The sequence below is a fragment of the Ambystoma mexicanum genome, chromosome 14, assembly GCF_040938575.1.
Source record: "Ambystoma mexicanum isolate Mex_15411 chromosome 14, UKY_AmexF1_1, whole genome shotgun sequence".
Lineage (NCBI taxonomy): Eukaryota > Metazoa > Chordata > Amphibia > Caudata > Ambystomatidae > Ambystoma > Ambystoma mexicanum.
This window is the reverse complement of record NC_090940.1, coordinates 319760197-319774891: the sequence shown is the minus strand read 5'-3', so window position 1 is coordinate 319774891 and position 14695 is coordinate 319760197.

Here is a 14695-nt window from a genome sequence, read left to right as displayed (position 1 = left end):
CAACATAGTGATACAAATATATCTGTGTTACACAAATTGATGGTGCAGTGAAAGAAAAGGAGCGTGAGGGGTGCAGGAATGATTGTCCTTCTTAGAAAAGATTAACCCCATCTGATATGGGTTTCTCTATAGTTTGGTGTTGACCAATCCTTGGTCTACGTTGGGAATATGCTTCCCAGGATTGAAATTAGACATGCTGGTGGAGTGCCTGGACGTTGGACGTTTCGGCTTCCAGATATGTCGCCTTCTTCTGGGCCTGATTGTGTCTCCCTACAAATTGTGAACACGAATGAAAATTGACTACTTAGGGAAAGCTTCACCTAAGGGTGAACACTTTGCCACTGGAGTCTTCCCATCCACCCTGAAGCACTCCCTTGTGCACCCCCTTCTTAAGAAACCCTCTTCTGACCCCTCCTGCCTGGCTAACTCTCACCCCATCTCCATCACTCTCTCCCTGGGTAAGCTCCTGGAGAAACTGGCCATCTCCCAGCTTAATTTCCACACTGAATCTGTTGGTTGTCTGCATGATCATCAGTCTGGCTGCAGAGCTGCCAGAAGCATGGAAACTGCTCTCCTGAACATCTGTGAAGACCTGCTCTCCAACCTTGACTCTAACACCCCTTGCGTCCTCATCCTGCTTGATCTCTCTTCTGCCTTTGATACTGTCAACCATGCCATCCTGCTCAACCATCTCCGTGATAACCTGCGTATCACTGGTCAGGCTCTGGCATGGCTGCCTTCTTTCCTCTCCGACCGACCCTCCCAGGTCCAACTTGGTTCCTTCCTCTCTGCTAACTTTTTCTCTACCTTTGGTGTCCCCCCGGTGTCTAACCTCTCTCCCTGGCTGCTCAACCAATACACGGCACTCCTGACCCAACGCATAGCTGTTCTCTGCCCCAACTTTCAGTGCTACGCAGATGACACTCAGCTACTCTTCAAGCTACCCTCGGCCTCCTCCTCTACTTCCCTCATCTCTGACTGTCTGCTATCCAGGAGTGGTGTGCCGCCAGTGACATCTGCCTTAATGCCAGTAAGACTGAGATTCTCCTCATCGGCACACCAGCTCCCTCCTTTCCTGTAACTCTCTGGTCTGCCTCTCTTGGCCCCTGTCCTGCTCCACCTGCAAGGCTAAAAATCTCGGGGTCATCTTCAACTCTACACTCTCCTTCTCTCCTCACATCTCTGACATCTCTAAGAAGTCACACTACCAGCTGCACCTCCTCAGAGGTATTCTTCCTATCCTCTCCTTCCTCCAGAAGATCACTGTCTCCAGAGCTCTGGTTCTCTCCAGTCTGGACTATTGCAACAGCCTCTTTCTAAATGTGCCTGCTTCTACTCTCCGTCCTCTGCAACTTATCCAGAACAGGACTGTGAGACTTGTCCTTGGCCTCAAGCCCAGGGATCGTATCTCTCCAGGACTGAAATCTCTGCACTGGCTCCCAGTGGCTGCGAGGATTAAGTTCACAACCCTCTGCATCGTCCACAAGACCTTCTGGGGCCTGGGGCCTCAATACCTTCAACTCTCTCTTCCTAAATACCTTCCTTCTCGAGCTCTTCGCTCATCTGCCTCCAATTCCCTCATGGTCTGTCGCTTCTCCAAGCAACGAGTTGGTGGTAGATCTCTTTCTTCGGTTGGGGCCTTCCTCTGGAACAGCCTCCCTGGCTCCCTGAAACTTGAGGAGAATCATGTTCGGTTCCAGAAGCACCTCAAAACCTTTCTCTTTGCGTCTGCCTTTTCTCCTCCTCTCCATTGCTGATTTCCTGGCTGACACTGAAACTGCACTGGTTACCTGGCCACCCTCTGATCTCGGGCCCAGTTCCCCTCCCCCACCAGCCGCACTCCTGCACTGCCTTCCTGGCAACCCCTGCACTTGGTGACTGTTTTCTGTATCCCTACGGTCCCACCTCCAGCACTCAACACCTGATGTCTGCACTTACCCTCTCACTTGCCATCTGCTGGCCGTATTTTAACTTATTGTTTATTTATTGTCTTATCCCATGTACTGCACTGTCCTCTCCCCTTTCCCCCCTGCACTTCTCCTCCTTTCCCTTCCCATGCACTTGCGCGAGCTGAATGACACCTGGCCCAGTAGGATCGTTGTCTGTCTTCCCTCTGTTCCCCTTCCATTGCCTCGTAGCACCTTGAAAACACTTGTGTATAGGCGTGTTAGAAATATCATATCATTTAATATCATAACAATACATGTTGGGTCAGGAATTAATAAGGATCATTGACAAAAGGAAGTTTTTGGCTAAAATAGTGTTTATCTAACATTGTGCTTGGATCCAGGATGTGAAGGGATGGTCCAACCCCAGTGACTGGATCCAAAAGTGATGGGCGTGTCCTGGCCACCTAGATGATAGATCCCCAGGGACTAGTGGGTGAGACACCTTCTGGTTTCTTACAGAAAGCGAAATGCTGAACATTTACAAACACAATGAAAGCAAAGAACTTATGAATAGAATGGAAAAGCAAGTGATGAGCATTAATGGATAAAGTGAAAGCAACGTGGTGGAAAAGGTTGAACACCACAAAGTGAGTTGTGTGAAATACACGTTGTGGCAAAGCCAAGAGACTGCCAAGGAGACACAGAACTGCATGTTATTGAATGACACAGGTTCAGAGAGGGAAACCCTGTGTTTGCAAGATAGTCCAAAGAGAACACATAAATATAACAAAGTGCTAAGGGTTATCGGTTACGTAACCTGTAATGGGTGGACAGTGTGATCCATCAACTGTGCCTAGAATGAGTGACCCCTACTTGAAAAGAGCCGAGGAAAAGCCAAGATACAGAAGTTGTATTGTATAATAAGTGCTGAACTGTTTGAAGAAAAGAACAATCTGTATGAACCATTGAAACGCCTGCATGGTTACAAAGATGAACTGGAATTGTTATTGAAAGCCAAGAAATTTTGAACTGATCATAGTTTTAAAGCTGGAAGAGCTTCTGAACTCTTGGGGAAGGGAACACCGAGGCCTTTTTGGAATTGTTTTGAACTTGGGGAAGCTGGAAAGCAAGCCAGGAGATGGAAGGAGCTCAGAACTTTATGTTGAACACTGTTTCTTTTGGTTGCTGACATTACTACACATTGTATATCTTTAGTTGTGAGGGCAAGTATAGGTTTTGGACTGACTTTTGAGTTGGACCTAATGACACAGCCTATCCTTAGTTTCTTTAGGTAAGGAAATTCCACCTTGGCATAGGGACAGTTAGGCCTTACTCCATCCTGACATAAAGAAAAATAAACCACTTTATTTAGAAAAGTGAATCTATTGTCTGTGTCTCACTTCATGATACCTTCAAACACTGGTGCCTTGAAACACTTGTGTCACACCTTGAAACACTTATGTTCAGGCGCATATAAATGCTATATCATATATCATCACAACAGACTCACAGGATGTGCACCCTTCGAGCTTATGAGGGGCAGCAAACCGGAGGAAAACTCAGGCCTGGATGGCTGGGTGGTGGTGCGCAGTCCAAGGTGGATCTGGGTTTGGTTGTAGCTTTGGCAAGGGAAAGGCAGAAACTCATGGCAGACAAGCAGAATCAGCAGTGTGAGGAGTGGGATATCCATGTAAGTGCTGTGGTGAGGAGTCCCCGTTTTGTGAAGAAGGGGTGACCCATTTTTCTGCCTCCTATCATGGTGGTCAGAGTGGGGCGAGGTTATGTCAGGTTGCGTGAAGGCACTGTGTGGAGCAAGAGGAGAATTGCCATCCAGGATGTGGTGGATAGATGATGGATTTTCAGACAGAAGGGGTGCAGCGGCTCCTGATGAGGGTGTGCATTTGCCAATGCTCAATAGTGAGGAGGATGAACAAATGGTGGGGGTGCAAGCAGGGAACGGTGATAGTATAAGAGAAACATCCGTTGAGGATGAAGCAGTAAACAGTCATGCGGCAACTGTGGTGCGCGGAGTGCGCTGCTACAGCAGGGTTAGGCCAAGGAAGTTGCATGATTATATTTGTGATTAATTTGTTCTGTCATTTACAAGTTTCATTCAGGGGTTAACATGTTCCATGAAATTGTTTTCTGTTCTGTTTTGTATTCTATTTTTCCCTCTTGTCCCACACTTGTTTTATTAAAGAGTTGCTGGAATAAGAGAGGGAGGTGCGTGGCATTTATGTATGAGCGCGTGAGTCTGCGCGCGTGTGCGAGATGATGTTGAGAGTGTTGAATGGGGGTTCCACGGTTGATACGTTGAATAAATCGTGGGGTGCCACGTTAAGGTTTCGTGTAGTCTCTTCTTCCTAGGTGTTTCCACCACAGGCTACTCTGGTTGGCTGGTAAGGGGTCCCCCAAACCTGGTTTACCTTATTAGGAGGTTTAAATAGGTATACATGTACAAATATAAATATGTATATAAATTGTGAACAAGCCACAGGATCGTTTTGAAACGCGCCAGGGTGCCGTTGTCGGCTGGATAATGTTATCTGGGACAATGAAGAAAGAATTTTAAAGTTTTGGTTCTTTTTCAATAAAGATTTGACATTTCCGCTATTTGGGTGCCTTTACACCATTCATCGAATGGTGTAACGGCACCGAAATAGCGGAAATATATATATACTTTTTTTTTTTGCTCTCACCTTTTCAATATTTATTTTTGTATTTACATTCTAGAACTGGTATATTGACCATGCTTATTTAATTAAACGGTTGTACTTAGTTTTGTGAGGTGGAGGTTTTGAAGTCCAGGTGCCCCTACTCATCATGTTATTTCATCCAGCCTCAGTGATCACCATTCTTAGAGACGAAGACCATCCAGCCACTGCGTTAACATAGGATGGAGACATTCACTTCTCAATTTCCCAGGAATCACAAACATTCCGTTTTACAACTGCAGTTCCCAGGTTAGCCATCCATCTCTTCTACTCTCACTTCCCAGAGAAGGCATGTGCACAGCATTCTCTTGTTAGAATTCAGTTTAATAGCAAAACACTTACATTTAAGTGTTACTTGTTGTATTATAAATACTAGGGTATTCTAAGCTACAATGTGAAATGTAAATGTGAACAGGCTAACACTTGCCAGACATCTGAAGTCATGCATGACATCACAAAGCCTGGGTTGTTGTCTGACCTTGCTGGTGTGCCAAGTGGAAAGGAGAATGGGCAACAGCTGCTTTGTTTTTAGTAATAGAGTGCGTGGGAATAGAGCTGTGGGTGAACAGGCTGAGAAGACACCAGATAAACAGAGTCCCAGCTCTGCTGTCTCAGAGAACATCATCGCAGGGGCAGAGGCCTGGAAGACAATGTCTCGGCGTTCCACCACTCCAGCCATAAAGATGGGAGGTGTACCAGGCGCACCTGTCAGGCCAGAAGCTCAACAGGCCACAGAGCAAAAAACTACAGGAACAGAGGCTGAGAAGGCACCGGCGCCAGCACCGGGCTCCAGCTCTGCAGCGTCAGAGAAGAAACCTGCAGAGACTGTGAAGGATTTGGCTAAACCGAGACCCGGCTCACCAGCTACAGAGCAGAAAACTAAAGGGGCAGAGGCTGTTAAGGTGCCAGGTCAACATGGCCCCAGTTCTGAAGCCTCAGAAAAGAAAGCTACTGGGGTGGAAGCTGAGAAGGCACCAGTTCAACAGGGTGCCACCTCTCCAGTCTCAGATAAGAAAACTACTGGAGTCCTGGCTGAAAAGGGCACGGCTCAACAGGTCGCGAGTGCTCCAGCCACAGGGAAAAAGGGTATCGGGGTAGAGGCTGAGAAGGCACCTGCTCAACAGGGTGCCAGCTCCTCAGCCGCAGAGAAGAAAATGACATGGTCAGACCCAGAAAAGAAAATTGAAGGAGACCCTGAGAACGACTCGGGGGTCACAGCGTCACAGGTGCGTGCAGTATTTCATGAAACTAAATGGAAATGTGGTGTGGGGTTCCCAACTGCAATCATGATTCCTTTGTACATATGGTAGTAAAGTTGAAGTATATGGAAAGCATAACGTATTTGAAATGTGCTGAGTTCGACCCACAGAAATGACCTACTAATGTAAATACCTTATATTGGGGGATCTGGTCCAATTTGAATACTAATGCAAGAGGCCCACTTTACCGCAACACTTATACCCAAGTTAGGAATAGCTATTTCAAGTGCTTGCTATGAACTACTAGAAGGGAACATAGGATTGTTAAGGGTTGTGCTGCAGTGGGGCCGTTGTACCTCAATGGTAGTCTGTTATCTTTCTCTGACTTTGCTACCACCTGGGTTCTTGGAAGTGGGCAGATTTTCATATTTGCCTCAATTGCTGTTACTATAAGGAGGATATGGTCGGAATTCTCTTCACTGTCTGATGAATCAAGAATTGTCCCAATTATGAGGGGGCTTCTCTGTGTGTAAAAAGAACATCACTTTATTTTATAGAGCATTGCTGTCCTCCGGTTCATTTCAAGGCTGGGAGCAGGTGGGACGATGACTTGCGTGTGTCAATCGAAGATGTGGCCGGGTCAGCAGTAGGCAAACATACCAAGGAGGTCCCTAGCAGTTCCCAGTTTAAATGAATTCACTTTAAATTCTTACATTGGGCATACATAACCTCCGTGCATGAAAGTAAATTTAATGCAGATGGCTAGCACTGAATATCCTGAGTGTATTTTATCCTCTGCAGATTTCTTTCACATCGTCTAGAAGTATGTTGGTGTAAGGCTCCTGTGGAAAGAAACAGTAAGCTACTTAGCCTTCACTAGCACCTGGGGAAGTGACGCCAGCCAATCAGAAGGCTAGGAATGTGGACTTGTGCTTATGGCATAAGCCCACATTCTTTGGCAACGTCCTGCGCAACTCCCCAGGTGCTGCTTTTGTTCGTTTTTCAGAGCCCTGCAGGGACCCTGTCCCTGCCATCTGCCTCCACGAATACCTCTCCTCCTACCCCTTCTTCCCTACTTACTCGCACCGGTTCATTTCTACATTGCATTACTGCCATCTTGGTTTTTCTTTTTCTTTCAAAGGGAATCATGCTGCGCTCACATCGCACACACCAATCTTTGAAAAGAAAAACACTTTTAGACCCCCGCATAGAGCCCCAAGGTGCTGATAGCATTAAGCACCCTGGAGGTACTGCTGGGCTTCGCTGGTAATAGTATAATGCACTTGCTTCTCTCTGGCCCATTGTGGCTCAGGTTAGCAGCCCTGACTCCTCGCCGGTGCTTAAGGTTACATTATAGAACGGATCTGAGATCCTTCACTACTCTTATGCTTGCTGGGCCGAGTGCCACAAAACAAGAAGGAAACAATTAGATTTAACATCATAGCGCTTAGTCTGGTTGGATAAGAGAAATGGTCAAATGAGCAAATGCTGAAACAAACATTGTGGCATTTGGGTGGGTGAAATGCCTTCTTGGTCTTTGCAGGATGTTTTTCTAGACTCTGTTAATATTTCCTTGTATCAAATGGCAGAGTAAGGTATTGTACTTGCATTTGTATTTTGTTCCCTCTTTTTGTCTTATCCGGATATTAGCATTGTAATGTGTGTGCTATCTATCGTTACAGTGATGTCTTGCTATAATCTGCCACTGAGTCCTGCATGTATTGCCTATGAAACATGATCATGTGTTATGATCTGTATAGTGTCTGTGATTTGTGAGGGTGCAGAAGTAAGGCTCGGACACAGTAGTGGTATGTTTTTGTGCAGAAACATTTATTATATGAAAAAGGGTTGGAAAAATGCCTCTCTGTCTCTAAAACTAAGAGGAGTTTCCCTGCCTCTAAGAAAACAAAGGAAATTGTCAGAATGTCCAAATTATAATGCCGGTCACTGTCATGTTTCAGAAAACCTACTTTTCCAGCATTGGATCTTTCATGGATTCACATGCTTTGAATATTCCATGTCGACCGGCTGGGAATCCTCGGTAACCTTAGTATTATAGCTTATAGTAAAGCATTTTAGTCTCACTTTAGTAGCCCATCAATGTCCTTTGGGGTGTATTCTGCCCCAACCAATGGGACGTTGAGTATCTAGCCCCACCCATGAGGCCATCTTCAGATTCTAATCGCACATCGTACTGAGGAGTCCTCTGAGCCATTTCTCCTGAGAGAAAGTTTAGATAATTGGAAACCTACTTTTCTTTAAAAAAAAAAAATCATCATCTTTTAACAGATAAGTGACATTTGTAAAGTGAGATGGAGGAAAAACTGAAAGCCCTTTTCAAGGCATGCCGAACATGTGGCATTAAAAATGTATATGAGGGGGATAGACATGCTGAATGCATATACTGCCTTTACCCTAACTATATTCAAGAAGACTGTGGGGTTTGCGCTAAAACTCTTAAAGACAGAAAGAGAAGTTTAGCTTTATGGTTAAATGAGGGTAAATGCCCCCCTTCAGAGGCTGAACCCTCTAGAAGTGTGGTGGACTACAAGGCTGATAGACCTCACTCCCCTAAAAGGGCTAGGTCAGATGAAAACATGCCCTCCCTTTCTGAAAAGAACAAGCATTGGTAATGCCAGTAGTTTTGACATTTACTGCTGTTCTTTGCATTTTGCATTTATAGGCACCTAGGTGCAAGGAGGAGCGTGCAAAGTTTTAAAGGAGGATGTGATTAGGGGGTGCATTTGTTCAATAGAACGAGAAGGGCAATAGAGCAGGGGCCAAAGCCATTGATAGAGAGTGACATTGATGATGAGTAAGAGGAAATATGAGAAAGAAAGGGTAAGAGTGAGAGGGTAAAAAATAAAGCGAAAGTGTGAGAGGAAGGATGAGGGGATAGGGGTTAAGAGAAGGTTGTATGGGGCGGGTGGGGTTGGATAAAGGCTGTATGGTGGGTGGTGGGCGTAAAGAGAGATGTAGGGTTGAGTAAGGAAAGTGGGTAGGGTGGGTGGCAGTAGAAGAGGAGGTAGGGTGGGGATAAAGGTGGTAGGGTGGGGATAAGTAAAGGTGGTAGGGTGGGTGGATGTGGTAGAAAGTTGTTAGGGTGGGTGGGCGTAGAGGGTGGTGCTAGGGTGGATGAAGGGGGAGTAGAGAGAGTGGGGTTTGGTGGGTGGCGGGCTAATGAGTGGGTTTGGGTGGGTGAGGGTAGACAGTGTGGGTAGGGTGGGTGAGTGGGAGTAGACTGGGGATAGGGCGTGAGGTTAGAGAGAGTGGGTATAGGGTGCGGGGGTAGAGAGAGTGGAGGTAGAGAGAGAGGTAGAGAGAGTGGGGATAGAGAGGGTGGGTGGGGGTACAGAGAGAGGGGGTTGGGGATTAGAGAGAGTGGAGGTAAGGTGGGGTGTAGGGCAGTGGGAGTACAGTGGGTGGAAGTACAGTGGGTGGGGGTAGAGAGAGTGATGGTAGGGTGGCGACTGACTGACTACACACGTTTAAAATGACTTACTGCACATGACTGACTAAAATTATTCTTGATGATGATAGTGGGGGCAGGGTGGGTGGTGAGAGTGGGGGTAGGGAGGACGGTGGGTGGGGGTAGAGAGAGTGAGGGTAGGGTGGTGACTGACTACATACCTTTAAAATGACTGAAAGTGTTTGATTGACTTAATGAATGCATATGACTGACTGAAAATATTCGTAATAATTCCTATATTATTGTATTACTTGTTTGGCACTATGGCCCTGTGTATTTATATCCTGCACCTCACCTGACATGACATGACCTTAATAGAACTGATTCCTTCCAAGCCCTGTCTCTGTTTGAGCATAGCAACGGTTTGAATTTGAGGTACTGCATACAGCAACACAGGGACATTACAGAAACGCACATATGAGCCAAGCAAACATTTGGAACAGTCTCTTACTTTTCAGATGTGGCACAGAGGGGGTTAGAGAAGGCTGTTGGTGTCCTCCTGGAGCACAATAGTGTTATAGGTCAGGACAGAAGATTGTCAGAGTAGAAAATTCTACTGAGTGACAGTGTGTGCAACAAGAGGTGGTGTCTAATGCAGTGCAAATTACATACACGTACATGCCGCTGCTATTTCAAGGATGTGGCCAAGCCCCCCTACATTGCATCAAAGGTAGCTTTGGGCGCTACCTGCTGCCATCTAGCAGGGTAATTCATAGGTATTCGCACAAAAGTGGCGCACGCGACTGGCGCACAGCGTGCCCGTGCGAATGTCTGCGCCAGCCGCGTGCGCTAAAATCGATTTTTGCGCACAGCGTATTCATGGATTTTCGCATCCAATACATGCCGTGGCGCAGCGTGGCGCAGCGACCCTGCAGCAGCGCCAGTTACGCCCCCAAGAATGCCCTTGCGCAAGGAAAAGCCTTCAAAATCCCCAAATAATCGCAAAGGGCTGCGCTAACCCTGGACCAGTTCACAGGGCTGGCAAACAGCAAACGCCAAGCGGGGAACGTGTATTTCAGTGGTTCGCGGGAAGTTCCACACGCGATTGTCCTGTGTACGTGTGCATTAGGGGTACGCGGGAAGTATCACACGCAAAATCAGCAGGGTACATGTATTTCAGGGGTGCGCAGGAAGTATCACACGCGATTCCAGCAGGGTACGTGTATTTCAGGGGTGCGCGGGAAGTATCACACGCGATTCCAGCAGGGTACGTGTATTACAGGGGTGCGCGTGAAGTTCCACACGTGATTTCAGCAGGGTACGTGTATTTCAGGGGTGCGCGGGAAGTTCCACATGCGATTGGCCCCGTGCGAGCAGGGTACGTGTATTTCAGGGGTGCGCGGGAAGTTCCACACGCGATTGGCCCCGTGCGAGCAAGGTACGTGTATTCCAGGGGTGTGCGGGAAGTTCCACACGCGATTTCAGCAGGGTACGTGTATTTCAGGGGTGTGCGGGAAGTTCCACACGCGATTGGCCCCGTGCGAGCAGGGTACGTGTATTTCAGGGGTGCGTGGGAAGCTCCACACGCGATTGGCCCCGTGCGAGCAGGGTACGTGTATTCCAGGGGTGCGCGGGAAGTCCCACACGCGATTGGCCCAGTGCGAGCAAGATACGTGTATTCCAGGGGTGCACGGGAAGTTCCACACGCGATTTCAGCAGGCTACGTGTATTTCAGGGGTGCGCGGGAAGTTCCATACGTGATTTCAGCAGGGTACGTGTATTTCAGGGGTGCGCGGGAAGTTCCACATGCGATTGGCCCCGTGCGAGCAGGGTACGTGTATTCCAGGGGTGCGCGGGAAGTTCCACACGTGATTTCAGCAGGGTACGTGTATTTCAGGGGTGCGCAGGAAGTTCCACACGCGATTTCAGCAGGGTACGTGTATTTCAGGGGTTCTGGGGAGTACTACACGTGAATTGGCCATGTGGGTCCTCCCAGGTGTTCGCTCTACAACCTCCATGGCCCCTGCAGGCAGCCCACACCACGGGGGACTACCCTGCACCCCTGCTCATGTCCCGCAGGCAGCCCATCCACCATGGGCATGCCCCCCAGCCAACCCACATGTCACCTTGCAATACTGATCAACAATGCATGTCTCCCAGCACCCCCACCCCCCAGCAGTCAGGGGCACCCTCCACCAGGCCCCCACTCCTGTCTCCCTGCACCCCCACCCCCCAGCAGTCAGAGGCATCCTCCACCAGGCCGCCACTCCTGTCTCCCTGCACCCCCTACCCCCCAGCAGTCAGGGGCACCCTCCACCAGGCTCCCATTCCTGTCTCCCAGCACCCCCACCCCCCAGCCACCAGGGGCAGTCTCCACCAGGCCCCCACTCATGTCTACCACCATCCCCACCCCCCAGCCACCAGGGGCAGCCTCCACCAGGCCCCCACTCATGTCCCCTATTACCCCCACCCCCCAGCAGTGCAGCGGCAGCCTCCACCAGGCCCCCACCCATGTCTCCCACCACCCCCACCCCCCAGCCACCAGGGGCAGCCTCCGCCAGGCCTCCACTCATGTCTCCCTGCACCCCCTACCCCCCAGCAGTCAGGGGCACCCTCCACCAGGCTCCCACTCCTGTCTCCCACCACCCCCACCCCCCAGCAGTGCAGGGGCAGCCTCCACCAGGCCCCCACTCATGTCTCCCACCACCCCCACCCCTCAACCACCAGGGGCAGCCTCCACCAGGCCCCCACTCATGTCCCCTATTACCCCCACCCCCCAGCAGTGCAGGGGCAGCCTCCACCAGGCCCCCACCCATGTCTCCCACCACCCCAGCCACCAGGGGCAGCCTCCAGCAGGCCCCCATCCATGTCTCCCTGCACCCCCTACCCCCCAGCAGTCAGGGGCACCCTCCACCAGGCCCCCACTCATGTCTCCCTGCACCCCCTACCCCCCAGCAGTCAGGGGCACCCTCCACCAGGCTCCCACTCCTGTCTCCCAGCACCCCCACCCCCCAGCAGTCAGGGGCACCCTCCACCAGGCCCCCACTCCTGTCTCCCTGCACCCCCACCCCCCAGCAGTGCAGGGGCAGCCTCCACCAGGCCCCCACTCATGTCCCCTATTACCCCCACCCCCCACCAGTGCAGGGGCATCCTCCACCAGCCTCCCACTCCTGTCTCCCACCAGCCCCACCCCCCAGCAGTGCAGGGGCAGCCTCCACCAGGCTCCCACTCCTGTCTCCCTGCACCCCCTACCCCCCAGCAGTCAGGGGCACCCTCCACCAGGCCCCCACTCCTGTCTCCCTGCACCCCCACCCCCCAGCAGTGCAGGGGCAGCCTCCACCAGGCCCCCACTCATGTCCCCTATTACCCCCACCCCCCACCAGTGCAGGGGCATCCTCCACCAGCCTCCCACTCCTGTCTCCCACCACCCCCACCCCCAGCCACCAGGGGCAGCCTCCACCAGGCTCCCACTCCTGTCTCCCTGCACCCCCTACCCCCCAGCAGTCAGGGGCACCCTCCACCAGGCCCCCACCCCTGTCTCCCACCACCCCCACCCTCCAGCCACCAGGGGCAGCCTCCACCAGGCCCCAACCATGTCTCCCTGCACCCCCACCCCCCAGCAGTGCAGGGGCAGCCTCCACCAGGCCCCCACTCATGTCCCCTATTACCCCCACCCCCCAGCAGTGCAGGGGCAGCCTCCACCAGGCCCCCACCCATGTCTCCCACCACCCCAGCCACCAGGGGCAGCCTCCAGCAGGCCCCCATCCATGTCTCCCTGCACCCCCTACCCCCCAGCAGTCAGGGGCACCCTCCACCAGGCCCCCACTCATGTCTCCCTGCACCCCCTACCCCCCAGCAGTCAGGGGCACCCTCCACCAGGCTCCCACTCCTGTCTCCCAGCACCCCCACCCCCCAGCAGTCAGGGGCACCCTCCACCAGGCCCCCACTCCTGTCTCCCTGCACCCCCACCCCCCAGCAGTGCAGGGGCAGCCTCCACCAGGCCCCCACTCATGTCCCCTATTACCCCCACCCCCCACCAGTGCAGGGGCATCCTCCACCAGCCTCCCACTCCTGTCTCCCACCAGCCCCACCCCCCAGCAGTGCAGGGGCAGCCTCCACCAGGCTCCCACTCCTGTCTCCCTGCACCCCCTACCCCCCAGCAGTCAGGGGCACCCTCCACCAGGCCCCCACTCCTGTCTCCCTGCACCCCCACCCCCCAGCAGTGCAGGGGCAGCCTCCACCAGGCCCCCACTCATGTCCCCTATTACCCCCACCCCCCACCAGTGCAGGGGCATCCTCCACCAGCCTCCCACTCCTGTCTCCCACCACCCCCACCCCCAGCCACCAGGGGCAGCCTCCACCAGGCTCCCACTCCTGTCTCCCTGCACCCCCTACCCCCCAGCAGTCAGGGGCACCCTCCACCAGGCCCCCACCCCTGTCTCCCACCACCCCCACCCTCCAGCCACCAGGGGCAGCCTCCACCAGGCCCCAACCATGTCTCCCTGCACCCCCACCCCCCAGCAGTGCAGGGGCAGCCTCCACCAGGCCCCCACTCATGTCCCCTATTACCCCCACCCCCCAGCCATCAGGGGCAGCCTCCACCAGGGCCCCACCCATGTCTCCCTGCACCCCCACCCCCCAGCAGTGCAGGGGCAGCCTCCACCAGGCCCCCACCCCTGTCTCCCACCACCCCCACCCGCCAGCCACCAGGGGCAGCCTCCACCAGGCCGCCACCACCCCCACCCCCCAGCCACCAGGGGCAGCCTCCACCAGGCCCCCACTCCTGTCTCCCTGCACCCCCTACCCCCCAGCAGTCAGGGGCACCCTCCACCAGGCCCCCACTCATGTTCCCTATTACCCCCACCCCCCAGCAGTGCAGGGGCAGCCTCCACCAGGCCCCCACTCATGTCCCCTATTACCCCCACCCCCCAGCCACCAGGGGCAGCCTCCACCAGGGCCCCACCTATGTCTCCCTGCACCCCCACCCCCCAGCAGGCAGTCAGGGGCACCCTCCACCAGGCCCCCACTCCTGTCTCCCTGCACCCCCTACCCCCCAGCAGTCAGGGGCACCCTCCACCAGGCTCCCACTCCTGTCTCCCAGCACCCCCACCCCCCAGCCACCAGGGGCAGCCTCCACCAGGCCCCCACTCATGTCTACCACCACCCCAGCCACCAGGGGCAGCCTCCACCAGGCCCCCACTCATGTCCCCTATTACCCCCGCCCCCAGCAGTGCAGGGGCAGCCTCCACCAGGCCCCCACCCATGTCTCCCACCACCCCCACCCCCCAGCCACCAGGGGCAGCCTCCACCAGGCCCCCACTCATGTCTCCCTGCACCCCCTACCCCCAGCAGTCAGGGGCACCCTCCACCAGGCTCCCACTCCTGTCTCCCAGCACCCCCACCCCCTAGCCACCAGGGGCAGCCTCCACCAGGCCCCCACTCCTGTCTCCCTGCACCCCCTACCCCCCAGCAGTCAGGGGCACC